The sequence below is a fragment of the Tachypleus tridentatus genome, chromosome 12 (assembly GCF_004210375.1).
Source record: "Tachypleus tridentatus isolate NWPU-2018 chromosome 12, ASM421037v1, whole genome shotgun sequence".
In the NCBI taxonomy this organism is placed as follows: Eukaryota; Metazoa; Arthropoda; class Merostomata; order Xiphosura; family Limulidae; genus Tachypleus; species Tachypleus tridentatus.
Window position 1 is genome coordinate 72,698,846 of NC_134836.1, and position 16,793 is coordinate 72,715,638.

Consider the following 16,793-nt stretch of genomic DNA (forward strand, 5'->3'; position numbering starts at 1 on the left):
GTTGACCAATAACGTTATCACGTGGCCAAGCCCGCGGCATTGTCGAGTAATTTACTTTTAGCTTGAACTAGCGATTAATATTAGGGTTTTCAGTCAACAATAGGCATGGTTTGCATTTTTAGTATACCTTGTAACGTGCTATTATTTTTATTTTGTAGTAAAGTTAAGAATATCTAATTACCCTTTATCTAAGATGCCCATGTAATATTAATAATACGTAGTGTTACTACTACTGCTTGTGAAACCACGTTAACGTAAGCATGTACCACACTGTAGTGCCAGTTATAACTCTGTTAATCTTCTAAATGAATCGTATGCCTAGTGATAGTAATTAATAGTATTAGTAGTTCAAATTGGTAATAGGAGTTGAACTTAGAAGGGGATGGTTTGCTAGTGATTTTATAATGGGTGTTGCTGTTCGGGTTTCACCCATGATTTTTCGATATCGTACTGTTGGTCTGTACGATAACGATGGCATGCCTTCATTTGCAAAGGTTTAACTTGTAGATTGAATATTAAGATACATGTATGAGATCACCACATAAATGAACAGTTACAAGTTTACATTTATCATTTAGTGTATGTATGTATGTGTGTGTTTTAGGAAATTAGAAGCTTTTAAATTATAAATAATGTGATACGTTGTGTAAAATCTCACAAAAGTTAATGTAGTAGTATATTTGTATCTCGTTAGCAGTTTATGGGACATTTTATGGATAGTTGAATTTTTGTACCTTCTGATTTGCTTTTAACTGAAGTCATCACAATCTAGCTAATACATTGTGATCCCTAAAGATATACCTATAATAAAAACAATTACTTTTTCTAATTCTAATTGTAAATAGTGCATCAATCAGATTATCAATGACCAGAAACATTATTTTTGTCATAAAGTATTAGTAGAGGGGGGGCATGTGCTACAAGTGCATTTTTAATAGTAACAAGAAAAGTGAACCCACACTTTATTAATGTCCAAACAAATTAACAAATGTTATTGCTTTATAACTGATTTATTTTACTAGCTGTAAATATGTTAGAGGGTACAAGTAAAGGAGATATGAAGTCGATCTTTGTCTGAATTTATAAAATGGATAGGATAACACTGGTGCATTTGAAAATAAGTTTAACATTGCTATCCTAATAAACTAGTCCAGTGTTATCCACTGTTTGGAGCTGTGTTGTTGGTGAATTTGCTGTTGGGCTTATTAGTTACATCCTTCTAATTAATTATTTTTACTCAAAACTTGGATAATTGGAGTAACTGAAAATGTTAATTACAAGTTTTAGTTGGTATATTTTCATGCATGGTAACAGTCGATGCAATCAGTTACATTGAATAATTGAGTTAACACCCAACTCTGTTCTTATCTAAAGGCCTCAAGTTTCAATTGGACAACTCCTTACCTATTTCTTTATGGTCTCTATATGAATTGCACTTTTTTGTATGATGCCAGAGTAGTTGCACATCCTTCATATATACATGTTTGTGTTTTGGGGCCAAATTGAAACTATACAAAGTAAGTAAATTGAAAGTTAAGACTCTTGGAAAGGGTCAGTATCTTAAAATGATGTTATCTTTTCTAAGTTAAGGAAATATCAATCTCTGCTAAGTAGGTACATCTTCATCTATATAGATTGTAGTTTGTTACTCTTCCTACCTCTATACTTAGACCAGTTTTAGTAGTGTTCCACATTTTAGGAGGGATAGTAAAAAAAAAAGAGAGAGAGAGAGAAGGTCGTTGACCTACTGCAGATAGTAAAAGATATTTCTAAATTGTGAATTATAACTTATCAACTCTATTACTCAAAATATTTAACATTAATTGTAACATAATTTATTTGGACTTGCAAGAATAATTGATTTTTCAAAAATGTTATACTGTATAACTAGTACCACTTCTTTAATTGGATGAACAAGATATTAAAATATAAAAATCAAGGTTTCACTGTAATCACCACAGGACAGTGTTTAAAATGTGCTAATAAGATGAAAATTCTGAGGTGGAATTATTGTTATATTCAAAATGACTTGGACATTAGTGAATGCCAGCATTCATAAATGTAAAGTAACATATTTGGGATTTGGAAGGACTTGTTTCTCAGATGAGAGGAGGAGTTTTGTTGGAAAAATACTAGGTATGAAAATTTGGCTATGGAGATAAGATATTGTAATTAGTAATCTGTTTTATATTAGTATAACAGTAATTGGGTTTTTGTGATATGGATGGCTTTTTAAGCCTAATTTAGATGTCTTTTATATGCAAAAACGGCTCGTTTGGGTTGAGAAAATATTTTACATAGAAGAGCAAACAACGTTTCGACCTTCTTCGGTCATCGTCAGTTACCTCTTTCTTTGTGAACTAGACGATGACCGAAGAAGGTCGAAACGTTGTTTGCTCTTCTATGTAAAATATTTTCTCAACCCAAACGAGCCGGTTTTGCATATAAATTTCTCAACAAGTGGGTTTCTCGACATCACTGAATTTAGATGTCTGTTGTTTTGCTTATCATTGTTTGGAAATCTTCAGAAAGTGGGAGGTTGGCTAATAAAATAACAAATCATTTAAAATATTTGATCTACCAAGAACTGGAGGTTATGTTATTCAGTTATTTAAAGTAATTTATTAGGGGAGATTGGTCATTTATCCATAGGTGGTCTGAATGATCAGATGAAAAGGCTTGAAATACAAACCCTAATACTGTGGTTTTAAGCTGTGATAGTCTACATGCAGACTTGTTTTTCATGTAATTATTTTTTGTTACAGTGATCGTTTTTGAAATGATTTGCTTGGTAACAAAGGCATTAGAACTACTGGTGTTGGGGGGGCAAGGCAGTTTCCTCTGGCTTAAAGTATATGGGTGCTTACCAGTTATAGGGTCAGTCATCTTTTTTTCTGCCCACAGCCATCTAAAACATTGGCTGTGCAGCACAATGAGCTAGAAGATACTGATTCATCTTGTCCTTATGGATGTCCAAGATGGCATTACAGATGTCTATACCCTCATGACTCTGAAGCACAAGTCTTCCTTTGAGGCCTTCTGACTGTTTTTGTCCAAGTACTGTAAGTACAATACAACTGTTCAGCCTTTTTCATGAATAAATATGAAATTTTTAAATTACATTGTCTAAGTCAACCATAATGGATCCTAACAATGGATTATGTCATTTACTATAAACAGCACTTTGTAGTAATATTTTACACACATATATGAAATATTTTCTTTCCATGGGTAACTTGTACTTCTTGAAAATGTTTCTAGAAATTTTCTTAATTCAAAGTTATTTTAGTGCATAAAAGACTAAACAGAAATTGCCTTCAATCTCTGTTGTAATACATATGGAGTAAAAAAAAGTAGTTTATCTTCCAGTATAAAAAATGCTGCCTTCGGTTTATTAACATGACAAAAAGTGATTGCATGGTTTCCGTCATAAATAGGAATTTTTTTTTTTGCCTTTCTGCACTGTTAAATAAGATTTGTTCCATTGTCAGTGCATTGATGTGTTATTTGTATCCTGTTATTTGTACAGTAAGGAGGTATAACTGCATTTGAGTTTTGATGTTGAGTGATTATATTTCATGAGCAAAATGGCCTTGTGTCACCTTGGTTTTGCTTAAATTCTAAAACATATAATAAAAAAAGGCAGGAAATTTTTTTTTTGGGGAGCTATTTATAGAAGGCTTGGGTTTAAGAGCAAAAGATTGTCATATTATGTAAGTTTATGATGAGACCTCATTTAGTGTAGTGTTTGGTTTTGTTATAAAAAAAAAAAAATACTGGTATGCTGAAAATGTTGCATCGGAGATCTGTAATACCAGTACAACAATAGATCCAGTGTTAAAGAAAGTTTTTTTTGTGTATGATGAAAAGTTTAGACTAACTCATTTTCACTGTTGTGTAGAAGAATGAGATGATTTCAATGAGGTGTTTAAAATAGTTAGGATAAAATAGATTAGAAGGTCTGGATGAATAGGGAAGCCAACATGTAAACTTGTTCCAATGCAGTATGTATAATTAACTTGTAAGTTATATGATGCTCTGTGAATGAGGAAAATCCAGATATTTTGTCTGGATTAGTATAGCATGAAAGGATGTTTGTGTAAGTATCTGCAAGTACAATACAAATATCTGAATATGATGTAGATAAGCTTTGAGATGCTGTTTACTTTAAGAAAATGTATTTTGAAATGACTGCAGGCTATGATTATCATATTAGTCATTAAATGCATGAAGTTAGCACACTGGTATTTGAATGTGAACACTTTTTCAAGGTAAGATCATTTACACTAGACGTTGCTTTTCTCTCCTCCCCTCTTGAGATAGATTCCTGTATGTGTTGAGTGGGAGCTCCAGAGAGGGTTCTGTACTTTTAGTTTACCTCCTCTGAGATCTAAACATCCACTCACGTTTGCCGTGCATTGCGACCCGTGAAGAGGAAGAGAGGATCCTGGTGGTTGAGGGTTCCAACTCCAACACACCACTTTGGTCTTGAATTCCTGCAGACAATTGCCCCTGGTGGTTGTCCCCCCCCCCCAGAATCAATTGGCTGGTCAGATCCTTGCTTGTTTCTCCAGTTAAGATGTTTCTGTGGTGTGCCAAATCTCAATTTGGAAAGATGGAATTATGGTACCTACTGTTGTTCTGATATTGGTAATTACATTACCACATCCTCTAGCTGCAATCAAAGCAAGTTATCCGAACTGTAAGGTATGGCTGTACATTCCCAACCATCTCGGATGTTTCCAGTGTCAATGGTTTGATCACTCAAACATCATGTCGTGGTTCTTTAACATGTGGTCGTTATGGTGGCAAAGACCACAAGGCTTATGAGTACAAACTAGGACCACATTTAACTGTAGCAATCCACATTCCTTTTACTCTATTTCTTGCCCTAAATGAGTGGAAGAGAAAGAAGTGCAATGTTTCAAGATTATAAATATCTCCTACCCTGAGGCTCGGAAATTGTCCTCAGTTCTATCTCGGACATATACTGTTGCACTCTATTCTGCTGCTAGAGTGGGAATGGAGACATATCTCTGTGAGTCCAGCAGAGTCATTTGCAAAACATCTGTAGAATCTTTTGCTCTCCATGATGAATCTACATCTACTTGTATCTCTGTCCCTGCCACCCCTTTCAGTGACTGCTTGGCTCCACTTCCTTTGGTGCCCAGAATGGCCACATGGGTTAAGTAGTTCGACTCATAATCTGAAGGTTGTGGGTTCGAATCACTGTCACACCAAACATGCTTGCCCTCCTTGCCATGGGGGCGTTATAATGTGATGGTCAATCCCACTATTCGTTAGTAAAAGAGTAGCCCAAGAGTGGGTGGTGATGACTAGCTGCCTTCCCTCTAGTCTTACACTGCTAAATTCGGGATGGCTAGAGCAGATAGCCCTCATGTAGCTTTGCACAAAATACCAAAACAAAAAAACAAAACAAAACTTTGGCTTCAGATTTAGGTGTTTCCTTAGGCCCATTCTCTTCTGCAGCCCCAAGAAGTAAAATGACCATTTGTTCATGCCCTCAGTCTGTGGAATCTTTGTCTGCAGACAGAAACCTGCCTACTCGACCCAGGGCAAAATCCATGGAGGTTGATAGACCTTTGTCCAATAAAGAAAAAAAAAAAAAACAGAGAAGGGTTTCCAACTATGTTCTCCTTTGAGTGAATAAAAATGGCCACTGATACAGTGGAACTGTTGGGGTTTTCTTTCAAATATAGATGACATTAAGGAATTGATTGATTTTTTTTTTTTTTTTTTACCATCCCATGTGTCTCACTTTAAAAGAAACATTTCTCAAACCTACCAGTAATCACTCTTTGGCAGTTTTTTTATACAGAAATGATAGGTTGTGTGATGGATGAGTGCATGGAAGGGTGGCACTATTGGTTGATCAGCATGTGCCCTTCCTGTCTTTGTTACTTGATATACCCTTGGAGGCTGTAGCCATTTGTGTTTCCTTGGGTCATACAATCACCATTTGCTCTCTCTATTTGGCTCCTGAAGAGACCTATGAGCAGTTACAATTTCCCTTTTTAATCCTGAGGGATTTTAATGGAAATAATCCCCTCTGGGGTGGTGCTGATATCGATGGGAGGGATCATACCATAGAGCATATGCTCTTGAATTGCAATCTATCTCTCTTCAATACTGGTTCTTATACTTATTTTCAGGCATCTAGTCAGTCTTTTACTGTTTTTGTTCTTTCTATCTGCTCCCCTTCACTTTTCTTAGAGGATTAACAGTAACTTGCAGAGCAGTGATCATTTTCCTGTTGTTTATAGAGAGACTGACTATGGTCAATGCCACCTGGCCTGCGTGTCTTGATGGAAGATGGACAAGGCCAACTGTCTCTCTCATTTCTTGTTCTTTCAAAACTTGATCCTGCCATTGTCTGTGAGCCATCAATAGATGACTGTGTGGCAGCAGTGGCTGACTGAATTGTTCAGGTAACTGCTCAGTGTATTCCTAAAACCTTGACACACTTTCCACAATATTCTTATCCTTAATTGAATTCTGCCTGTCACATGGCAAGGAAAGCTGTAAAACAGGCTTGGGATACCTTTCACAGGTATCCCACACTTTTAAATTGCATTGCATTTCAGTAGGCTAGTGTGTGGCAAGTTAGATGTCAAAGCCAGAGGGAATCTTGGATTAAATACACTTCCAGTATCTCTTCTACCACCAGTTCCAAAGTCTTATGAGACAAGATACAGTATACTTCTGCTCCCTTTAAATTTTTCTCTCAGATGGCCAGGAAGTTGTTGATTACCAGGGTATTGTCAGTATTCTCAGCAAAAGCTTTTCTTGTGCATCTAGAACTTCTGCTTCATCCCCCACCTTAACCATCAAGACACTGAAAGATTAAGTGCCTCCTTTATTTTGGGCTGATCGTCTCTATGACTATAATCATCCCTTTATGTTGGTTGCTCTTTGTTAGTCAGACATGATGATATTTATTACGAGATGCTGCACCATCTCTCTCCTGCCTTTTTTGCTGTCCTTCTGGTTGTTTTTAACCAGACCTAGTAGGAGAATGTTTTTCCTGATGCATGATGCCATGCTATTTTACTCTTTTTTTACTAAGCCTGGGAAGGATCTCAAGATTCCTTTGAACAACCATCCAGTTGCTTTGAGCTATCTCTGTAAGATTTTAGAGAGGATGGTTAATGCTTGTCTTGTTTGGTTCCTTGAATCGAACAACTTTCTCTCACCCATTGGTGTGGATTCTGATGAAAGAGCTCCTCCATGGACTATCTTAATAGATTTGAAATGCCAAACAGGGAAGCCTTTCTCACGTGACATCTTGTTTCTGTATTTTATGATCTTGAGAAAGCTTCTGATACAATGTGGAGGTATGGCATCTTGTGAGACCTCCACTCACATGGGTTACATGGGCATTTACCCGTTTGTTTCTTTAACTTTTTTTAATGAACTGGCAATTTCAAATCCATGTGGGTTTGACACTTTCCTGTTCTTTCCCACAGGAACTTGAAGTCCCTCATGGCTGTCTTGAGTGTTACACTTCTCATTATAAAGATTAATGCCATCAGTGGACAACACTCCCCCTACAGTTACAACCAGTCTCTATGTTGATGACTTCCACATTTTGTGTCAGTTGTCGAGCATGAGGTTTATTGAACGGGAGCTACAGACTGCTATCAATTGCTCACTGAAGTGGACCACAACAAACAGTCTTATCTTTTATTGCTCCAAAACTGTTTGCATGCATTTCTGCTGCCAACAGGGTGTTCACCCAGATCTTGAGCTCTATCTCAGAGAAGTTGTTTCCTGTGGTGCCTGAGGCAAAGTTCTTGGGGCTTATCTTTGAACGTAAGCTGTCCTTTATTCCACACATCAAGCAACTACATGTCAAGTGTACTAAACATTCTCCATGTCCTATCTTCCTCCTCTTGAGGAATGGATCAATGTTCTGTACTAAAAATCTGTTGTGCCCTTATTTGATCAAAACTGGACTGTAGGTCTCTAGCTATGGCTCTACCAGAACCTCAGCCTTGGAGATGTTGGATCCTGTTCATCATCATGGGCTTCAGCTTTGCATAGGGCCCTTATGCACTTCTCCAGTCCATAGTTTGTGCACTGAGTCTCATGAACTTCCTCTATATCTTCACTGTCTGCAAATGTCTTTACTGTAAACTTCAAAACTTTGGTCTTTACCACAGCATCTCACCTGGGGTTGCATTTTTCTTCCTTAGTGGGCCATGCTTTTTCAGAAAAGATAATTTGCCATTTTTCCTTTTGGCCTTTGTATCCAGGCACAGTTGGATGAATTAGGTCTGTCCTTGGATAGCATAGCTGTATTCACTGATCAGCCCATTTCACCATGGCTAGTTACCATCTCCAAATGTGACTTTTCTTTGAGTAATGATAAATTTGGATACTCCCAATTGGCTGTATTGTCTTCTATTTGCTGAACATCTTTTGAACTATCCTTCCATTTCCATTTATATGGATGGTTTGAAATCAGGTAACTCTGCAGGCTCTGCCATGGTTTATTTTGAATTGGTTGTTGCACACAAAATCCTGTCTACAGTTCCTGTGTTCACTGCCAAATTGTGCAACATTTCTCTTGCACTGGATCACGTAGAAGCTATGCAGTACATGAACTGTACTATTTATACCGACTTTCTCAGCTCTCTATTGGCCCTGGAATTGCTTCACAGTGGTTCTCACTCTTTTCTCATCAATATTCAAAACTGACTGGACCATTTCTCCCTACCAGGCCACATCGATATTCATGGAAATGAGCTTGCTAACATAGTAGCTAAGTCCATCTGCTCTGGTACTATCAATGCTGTGCCTATCCCATACATGGACTACTATCCTGTATTGAGAGCTTGGCCTTGTGCTAGTTGGCAGTCAACCTTAAATGAGCAATGTGACAACAAGCTTTCCAAATTAAACCTGCTATTGATCTTTGACCATTTTCCTTCCTTAAGTATCAGAAGGAGGATGTTGTTCTGGCTAGGCTACTGCATTGGTCACAGTTTTGTAACATATTGCTTTCTTTTTATCTGGTACTGATGCACCAGTATGTGGTATGTGTAACATTTGGGTCACAGTGTCCCACATTTTACTGTCATGCCATCATTACGATCAAGAGTGATGGCACCATTTTAAACATATTTTTTACCATGGGTTCACCCTTGACATTGGACAGTGTCATGAGCAATGATGACACTGTCCACCTCAGTTGAGTTTTTTTTAATTTTTAAGGGCTGTTGGTCTTTTTAACTCTTTAAGATTTTAATTTGAAAATTGAACTATATTTTGTTTTAGCATGATTTCTTTTTGCATATTTTAATGATTCTACTTTATCGTTTTACCATTTGTTTGACATAAATAGCCCAGTTGCTTTGCACCAGTAAATGTTAAAGAACCAATTAATCTTGTCTCAAGATCCTCAAAATGAAAGAAAAACACCTCACTTTTTGTTTATTTGAAACATAATGCTTAAAATTGATTCTTCCAACAACAGTAAAAGAAAGGTGCAATAAAGAAGTTTTGAACCCAATCATTTGTGTTGTGACTCAAGAAGAGATCTATGAACTAATCATTAATGTCAAGTAAACTAATCTAATCAGAATTATGATTACATTGATTGATTAAAATAAGTTTCTAATTATTATTCTTAGATTATTTCAACAACTGATTATAGTTAATATTCAATCAGTTGTAACAAGGATAGTCAGCTAATCAGTTTCAGATTTATAACTATTTTTGATTATTCCAACTATAAGGGTCATTCCATGTCAAATCATCCAGGGGGTTGCAGGTGACCCCAGAGAATGCCTTGAAAAAATTTACATGTGCTCATCTACCCATATAATGAAACACTGCCAAAGAGTAGATCAATATCTCTAATAGTTTCTGATTTACAGCCCTGTAAAATATAGTTAATTTCTTTTTATTTTTGGCAAATTCATTTTTGGGCAACTTTGGCTGCTTAAAGCTGCAAGAGTAATGGTGGTAGAAGGCTGAAATTTGCTACACTGACTGAATTAATCTCACGGAATTCAAAAATAGTCTCAAACCAAGTTTATCTCTCTTAGGATTTGCATAGTGAGGCTGTAAAATCACCTGAAAACCTAAAATCCTAAAAAAAATTGGTTTATGTAATAAGCTATAGCTCTAAAACTTAATATGATACAAAGCTGAATTTTGTTTTCTAATTTCCTATAATATATCAGTTGATAAATCAACAATTGTTGTAATTAAGTCTATTAGATCTCCTGTAAAAAAAAAAAAATTAGTTGCATGCAACTTTTTATGATTTAGCTAAAAATAGCCTTACTTCAGTCCACAATTTGACCATGTCACCAGTTATTCAGTCTTTTCAGATTTTTACCATATATTCTTACATCTCTGAATATGATCTACAAAAAAAAATCAGGATGGTGTTCAACCTACTTTTTGTGTTATTTTTTAAAGTATCCTCTGACCATAGGTTTTTTTATTTGAAAAAAATTCTGTTCAGGGGTGTCACTATGTGCAAACATATCCATACAATTTTGAAATATACCTGTAAGAATTTTATGAATCCCACTGAAATATTCTAACCAGGCTTTCACAATGTTAAATAATGAAGTTGTAAGAAACAAGAAAGAATTAATTAATTTCTGAAAAAGTTTATTGACATAACTAGTTAGATCACATGGTAGTGCAAATATATTGTATATGCATTACAGTTATGGAGATATGGCTGAGTTTAAGATTTATAATATAATAAATACAAAGGTAAATCAGACACAAAAAGCACAGTGCTACAACAGGGGATAACTGAGAAAGATTATAGTCATTCAAAAACTGCTTTGGCAATAAATTAGCCTTAACATCAAATAAACATTGCTTTTACCAGAAAACATGAATAAATTTCTGAAATTCAAGTTTGATTATGTTGAGATCACTTTGACTTAGAACATAGTGGCGAGCACTATTGCCTTGCACGGTAGGTGCACTTATCAAAGAATATGTTGAAAAGGAATCCAGCTTTCATCTTTACGTGACCTTGCAAGCAATGAGAACAGTTCGTTTTTTGATGTCTTCATACATGACACCAACACATCAGAATGTTCATCTGATCTATCTTTTATGTTTCCCACATAACATTCATGATCGTATATGCATGCCACATATTTCCCTGGCTGATAATTGTCACTGCTATCATTAGACCCTATTTGAGCTGCTGCAGCATCACTTTCACTACTACTACCAACAGTTACAACTGTGTACACATCATCATCTGATAGTCTTCTCATATACAATTTGTTGGTAGAATAAAGCTATGATGTGACCTAATACCTGACACAGTTTTGTATTTGTCATAGTGCTCAAGTAGATCAAACTTTACACAATTCTGCAGGACTGATTCCTGATTGACAAGAAAGAACTGAATGTTTGTCCTTTGACCAATGGTACATATCAGAAATGCTTAAATTTTGATAATTTATTATTTTTCACAACCTCCATTTTTTTGAAGATCATGTTCAGAGATGTAAGAATATATGGTAAAGGCTGATTAGAATATTTCAATGGGATTCATCAATTACTTCACAATTGTATGGATATATTTGCACACAGTAACATACCTGAATTGAAGTTTTTTGTCAAGTGAACAACATATGGTCAGAGGATACTTTAAAAAATTATAACTCAAAACGTAGGTTGAACACCATCCTGATTTTTTTTTTTGTAAATCATATTCAGAGATGTAAGAACATATGTTAAAAATCTGAAAAGGCTGAATAACTGGTGACATGGTCAAACTGTGGCCTGAAGTAGGGCTATTTTTAGCTAAATTATAAAAAGTTGCATGCAACTAAATTTTTTCACAAGAGATCTAATAGACATTTAATTACAACAGTTGTTGATTTATCAACTGATATGAGGCCCGGCATGCGACTCATAATCCGAGGTTCGCGCCTGCGTCGCGCTAAACATGCTCGCCCTCCCAGCCGTGGGGGTGTATAATGTGATGGTCAATCCCACTATTCGTTGGTAAAAGAGTAGCCCAAGAGTTGGTGGTGGGTGGTGATGACTAGCTGCCTTCCCTCTAGTCTTACACTGCTAAATTAGGGACGGCTAGCACAGATAAGCCCTCGAGTAGCTTTGTGCGAAATTCCCAAAACAAACAAACAAACAAATCAACTGATATGTTATAAGAAATTAGAAAACAAAATACAGCTTTGTATCGTATTAAGTCTTAGAGCTATGGCTTATTAAATAAACCCATGTTTTTTACAATTTTGGCTTTTCAGGTAATTTTACAGCCTCACTATGCAAATTTCGAATGATGTAATATTTCTCAATTTCGTCATATATCCCAAAAACAGATCGACCGTACTGCAAAACACAGCTAATGATGCTGTCTGTGTGAAAAAATGACTATTAAAGGAAATCAGTGGGTCCAGCAAAGCCTACACTGGCCACTATGTTGAAAATATTGTAAAATGTACATTTGTTTCAATTAATTTGCACAAGGGTGTACTTTTCACAGTAATTCCTGTTTTCAAAAAAAAATTCAGGAATTAAAAGAATATAATATCATACTACCTTAGTCTTATTTGCACTACACCATTTAACTCCCTGTGATTAAGTCAAAGTGTGGATGATCCTTTGGAGAGTTACATTCAAAGTTTACTTAAATGACTTTAATATTGCATGTGAATAAACTTTCTCATTAAAATGTAGTTAGTAGATCAGATTTTATGATTATATTATTTTTAAATTTTAATATTATAAGACATTTAAAAAAAAAATCTCAATCTTCCTGGTATGAAAATTGTGACATCTGTGCTCATAATCTTCTTTTTCTCCTAATTTATTTATTTAATTAATTAATTTACTACCCCCCTGAGAAGTACTGAATTAAATGTAACTAACTATAGTACAAATATTACAAAGGCAATGTATAATTTTGCAGCCTTCAATTTTATTTGTGTATGGATTCATAAAATAGAAAACGAATCCCCCCCCCCAGGCATATCCTTGCTTTCGCAAATTACTGGTGATGTTTTAGACTATATTATTTATAACTAAAAGAAAGCCAATGTTTCAGTCTGTCAAATAATATTATTTTATGCTTATTTTTCTTCCAGTTTGAAAATTTCTTATGTGTTTATATTGAGAAGCTTGGTTAAATATTTGACTATTATCACATACTTAAAAAGTCAGATAAATTATGATAGTTATGGAACATTGTTTGCTTTGTATGTGTTGTTATTGTGTTTTCTTACATGCAATATTGAATTAAGTAAACATTTAGTATGTGTAGTACCATCAGTATTAAAAGAAAATGGAAGGCCTAATTTTCATTGACAGCTGAAAGTCAAATAACAAGAGGATACAAATAAGTGCCATATTTCTTGTTTCTTATGTTTGTTTGTTACAAACTGAGGTATTCACCCTTTGTTCATGCTGTGAACTTAAAAAATGTGTGGATGGATACTGTGATGAGTAATGCAAAAATCCTAACATTTTCACAGTTTATTTATAACATGTTATTACAGTGTTCATTATTACCTCACCAAAAGTTTGTATAAGCTTTAAGAACCAAGTGTGTGTGTGTGTGTGCATTGAAAATGTGGTATATCCTTTATAATGGGTAGGATAGCTTTGTAGGAAAAAAATTAACAGATGAAGAAAAGTACTTGTAATCTTAGTATGAAAATTACTGTGCTTGGATAAGTGAATATTCTTACTCCATACCTTTACAACAAGGTTTTAACAAAAAATACTTAAATAAAAGCCTAACTTTTTTGTTTACAAAGACTTTTAATGTTTACTGAAAGTATGCAAAATTTCATGAAAATACGTAAAACATTACAAATTATAAACTCTGGTTACTTTGGAGTTACAATCTTGGTCAAATTGACAGTCTGTAGAGAGAGGGCTAATAGACTTGTGTAGCATGAGTCAAAATACCTTTTTTTTAATTATAAAAGGGTTTTGACTAATTTTACTTTATTTCATGCTGAGTCTGCAGTTTGTTTTCTAAATATGGATCATATTCCTGACTAAAGGCAACCAGGCAACTATCTTCCTGACTGCCTACTTTGTCCCAAAAGTTAGTCTAATCACAGCTTGAATTAACAATACACTGAATACTATTTTAAAACCACTCATTTCTTAATATACTACATGCTAATTGTGTACAAAATAATCTTTAGATTAAACTGAGCAGTGTTGTGACATTAGATATTCGTCTCATTATGTGCTCAAACTGAATGCTGACATAACCTTTAGAGTAGAAATACTTTATGGCCAAGTTGTGAATTTTATTATGTATTGCATGTTATCATGAACTATTTACTATGTTGGTTAAAAGCTGTTTTGTTGATTTTGGACTAATGTATCTGTAAACATGCAAGTACAAATAGCTATAAAAAAGAAAATATTAGTAACATTTCTAATGTCATAAAATATATTTCACTTGAACTTCACTGATGCACGTCACTGATGAATATTAATATATGTATTTGTTGTACTTTGTAAATAGGTGCATTCTACTTTTGCTTTCAATAAATAAGAGTACATTGACCCTTTCCCAGAGTTTAATATTTGTAGGAGAATGTATACAAAATTGTAAATATTTCTAAGTAGAAAGCTTTTGTTTCAATTTACATGTAGTATATTCACTTTTGCTGGCTAGCTGTTTACTTCTTGCTATAACTGTAAAGCTACACACATGGACATGCAAAAAGGTTTAATAAATTTTATAAAATTTCAGAGCTTTGTGAATATCTGTGAATTATGTATACAGTGTCATGTTACTGAATGAACCTATCACTACATAATTAAATTGTCTTGGTTTTTGCAACTTTTCCAGGGGCTCTTTGCTTTCAAAACCTGCTACTACTGTTTATGCTTATAGCATATTTTAAAATACCTAGGATATATCAGATCCTTTCCTTATAGTGAATTAAGCCTGAAAAACCAACTTACGTCCTCCTAGACTAGTAGTTTTAATTCTATTAAATTAAAAAGTCCACATTTGCCCAAGTATTTAAAAAGCTCTGTGATAAAAGTAATAGTGTTTGCAATTGTAATTATTTGTGCAATTCCTTTGGAACTACTGACCAAATTAGGTAATGCTGTAGTTTTGCTACTACTAGTTCTGGCTGAAAGGTCAAGGTTACTTGGAGGCTAAAGAAGATTTTTAGTTTGTTGCAAAGCATTTTAATACAATGGTTTGTAATATCCCTCGCATAGTAGCTGACCTTCATGAAGAAATTAGAATCTCACGTGGAAAATAATTTGTTGTGTTTTTTGTACACATACTAATTGGTAAGTCTTTAAGTCTAGTTTGTAGTTTTGTTACCTATGGTATTGATTAAAGTTATCATGATTCTGTTATGTTTTCTCAGTTAAATGAGAAGTACAGGTTCTTTCATAGTGTAAAAACTATATTCTGAGTTCTATTAGGTGTGGATAATTTATACCCCATTTATATAGTTTTGCACAACAAATAGTCTCAAACCAAGGTTGTTAGAGAAGGTGCTTTTTTTCTATTGTAATATTCAATAAAGCTGTATGTGTCATTATTTGATCTTTAGTGTGCATTGAGGTACAGATGAACCTTTCATGAAAGATCTTGCTAACAGATCAGTTTGTAGGGTATAATAATTTATAAGTCATTGGGCTAGTTAATTTATTCTCTCCTGAAACATGGATCATTGGAATAGTTGAGAATAGTAATAATTAGAAACACAATTTTGTAGTAATAGATATAATTAATATTCGTAGGTGAACAGGTATTGCAATTAATCGAGTTAATCACCTAGTTCTGTACAAAATTACCTTCAGGATGGATGCTGTAATGGAAAATAGTAACAATATTGAACATTTGCTCTAGAGACACCTGAAAAAAAACCAATGAAATTCTTTCTTTATAATTCTTTATTCATTATTACAAAATATGCCATCCATGTATCATGCAGTTTGTACATGAGACCATTCAAATTATTCCTACTAATTTTAAAATTGCCTGATGGTTTATTACAGTGTGTGCAGATGAAGCCAGTGTGTCAACCTAGAAATCAACCTGTTAATTGTGTCCTCATTGCAGAGCAGGGTGTATTGGTTTGCCCTCATCCATTTCAATCATGTGGAAAGGATATCCTAATGTTAGATTTTGACCTAATTTATACAACAGGTACAACATACAAATTTTATACCTCATTTAACTTTTGAAGGACGAGGTCAAAAGGTCACTGATCATGTGAATGTATACTACACCATCATACGAGAAGGGACTTTAACAGTATAACATTTAGTGGATGCACAGCTGTTTCATAAACACAATTTGCACTTTTTTATCAGTTTGTGGTGAAATACATTTGTGATGCTTGGCTTTGAGAATGTTCTTTTCCATCATTTTGAAGTTGCAGCATATGTTTTCCACATTAGAATATTACATTTATTATTTGATTCATAATAATTAAATATTAATAACTTTTTTTATATAAAAAAACAAACAAACCAGTATAACCTATTTTGATAGTAGTGAATTATATTGTTTTGGCTTCTAGCACCATAAAAGTTACAGGTAAATTTGCATTTTGTTATGTATGATATACCCAAGTATTTGTTTATTATTATTATAATCTGAGCAGAACTTGACCTCTTGAATAAGTATTTGTAAATTATAAGTCCAAAGAGTAGATATTCTGTTTTTGCACTATGGATTAGTTTTTAAAATGATTGTCATGTTAAACAGTGTAATGACCATATTTCCTGGAAAAATATTCACATAAATTTACTGCACATGCTGT

At 34.3% G+C, this 16,793-nt stretch overlaps 1 protein-coding gene across 15 annotated transcripts in view; it reads left to right on the forward strand.

The window, feature by feature from the left end:
* Positions 1–16,793, forward strand: part of LOC143233586 (uncharacterized) — a 175,557-nt gene that overhangs the window by 99,754 nt on the left and 59,010 nt on the right. Inside the window, exons 2-3 of one of the 15 annotated variants that reach the window (XM_076469953.1) lie at positions 2,766–3,062; positions 16,024–16,174. The exons of 8 other annotated variants lie outside the window; for them this stretch is intronic. The gene's annotated coding sequence lies outside the window, so the exon portion shown is untranslated. Of the gene's footprint in view, positions 1–114; positions 255–335; positions 2,137–2,765; positions 3,063–15,278; positions 15,307–16,023; positions 16,175–16,793 lie in introns of those variants that run through there. 6 more of the 15 variants (XM_076469948.1, XM_076469947.1, XM_076469949.1 and 3 more) reach the window with 6 other exon arrangements.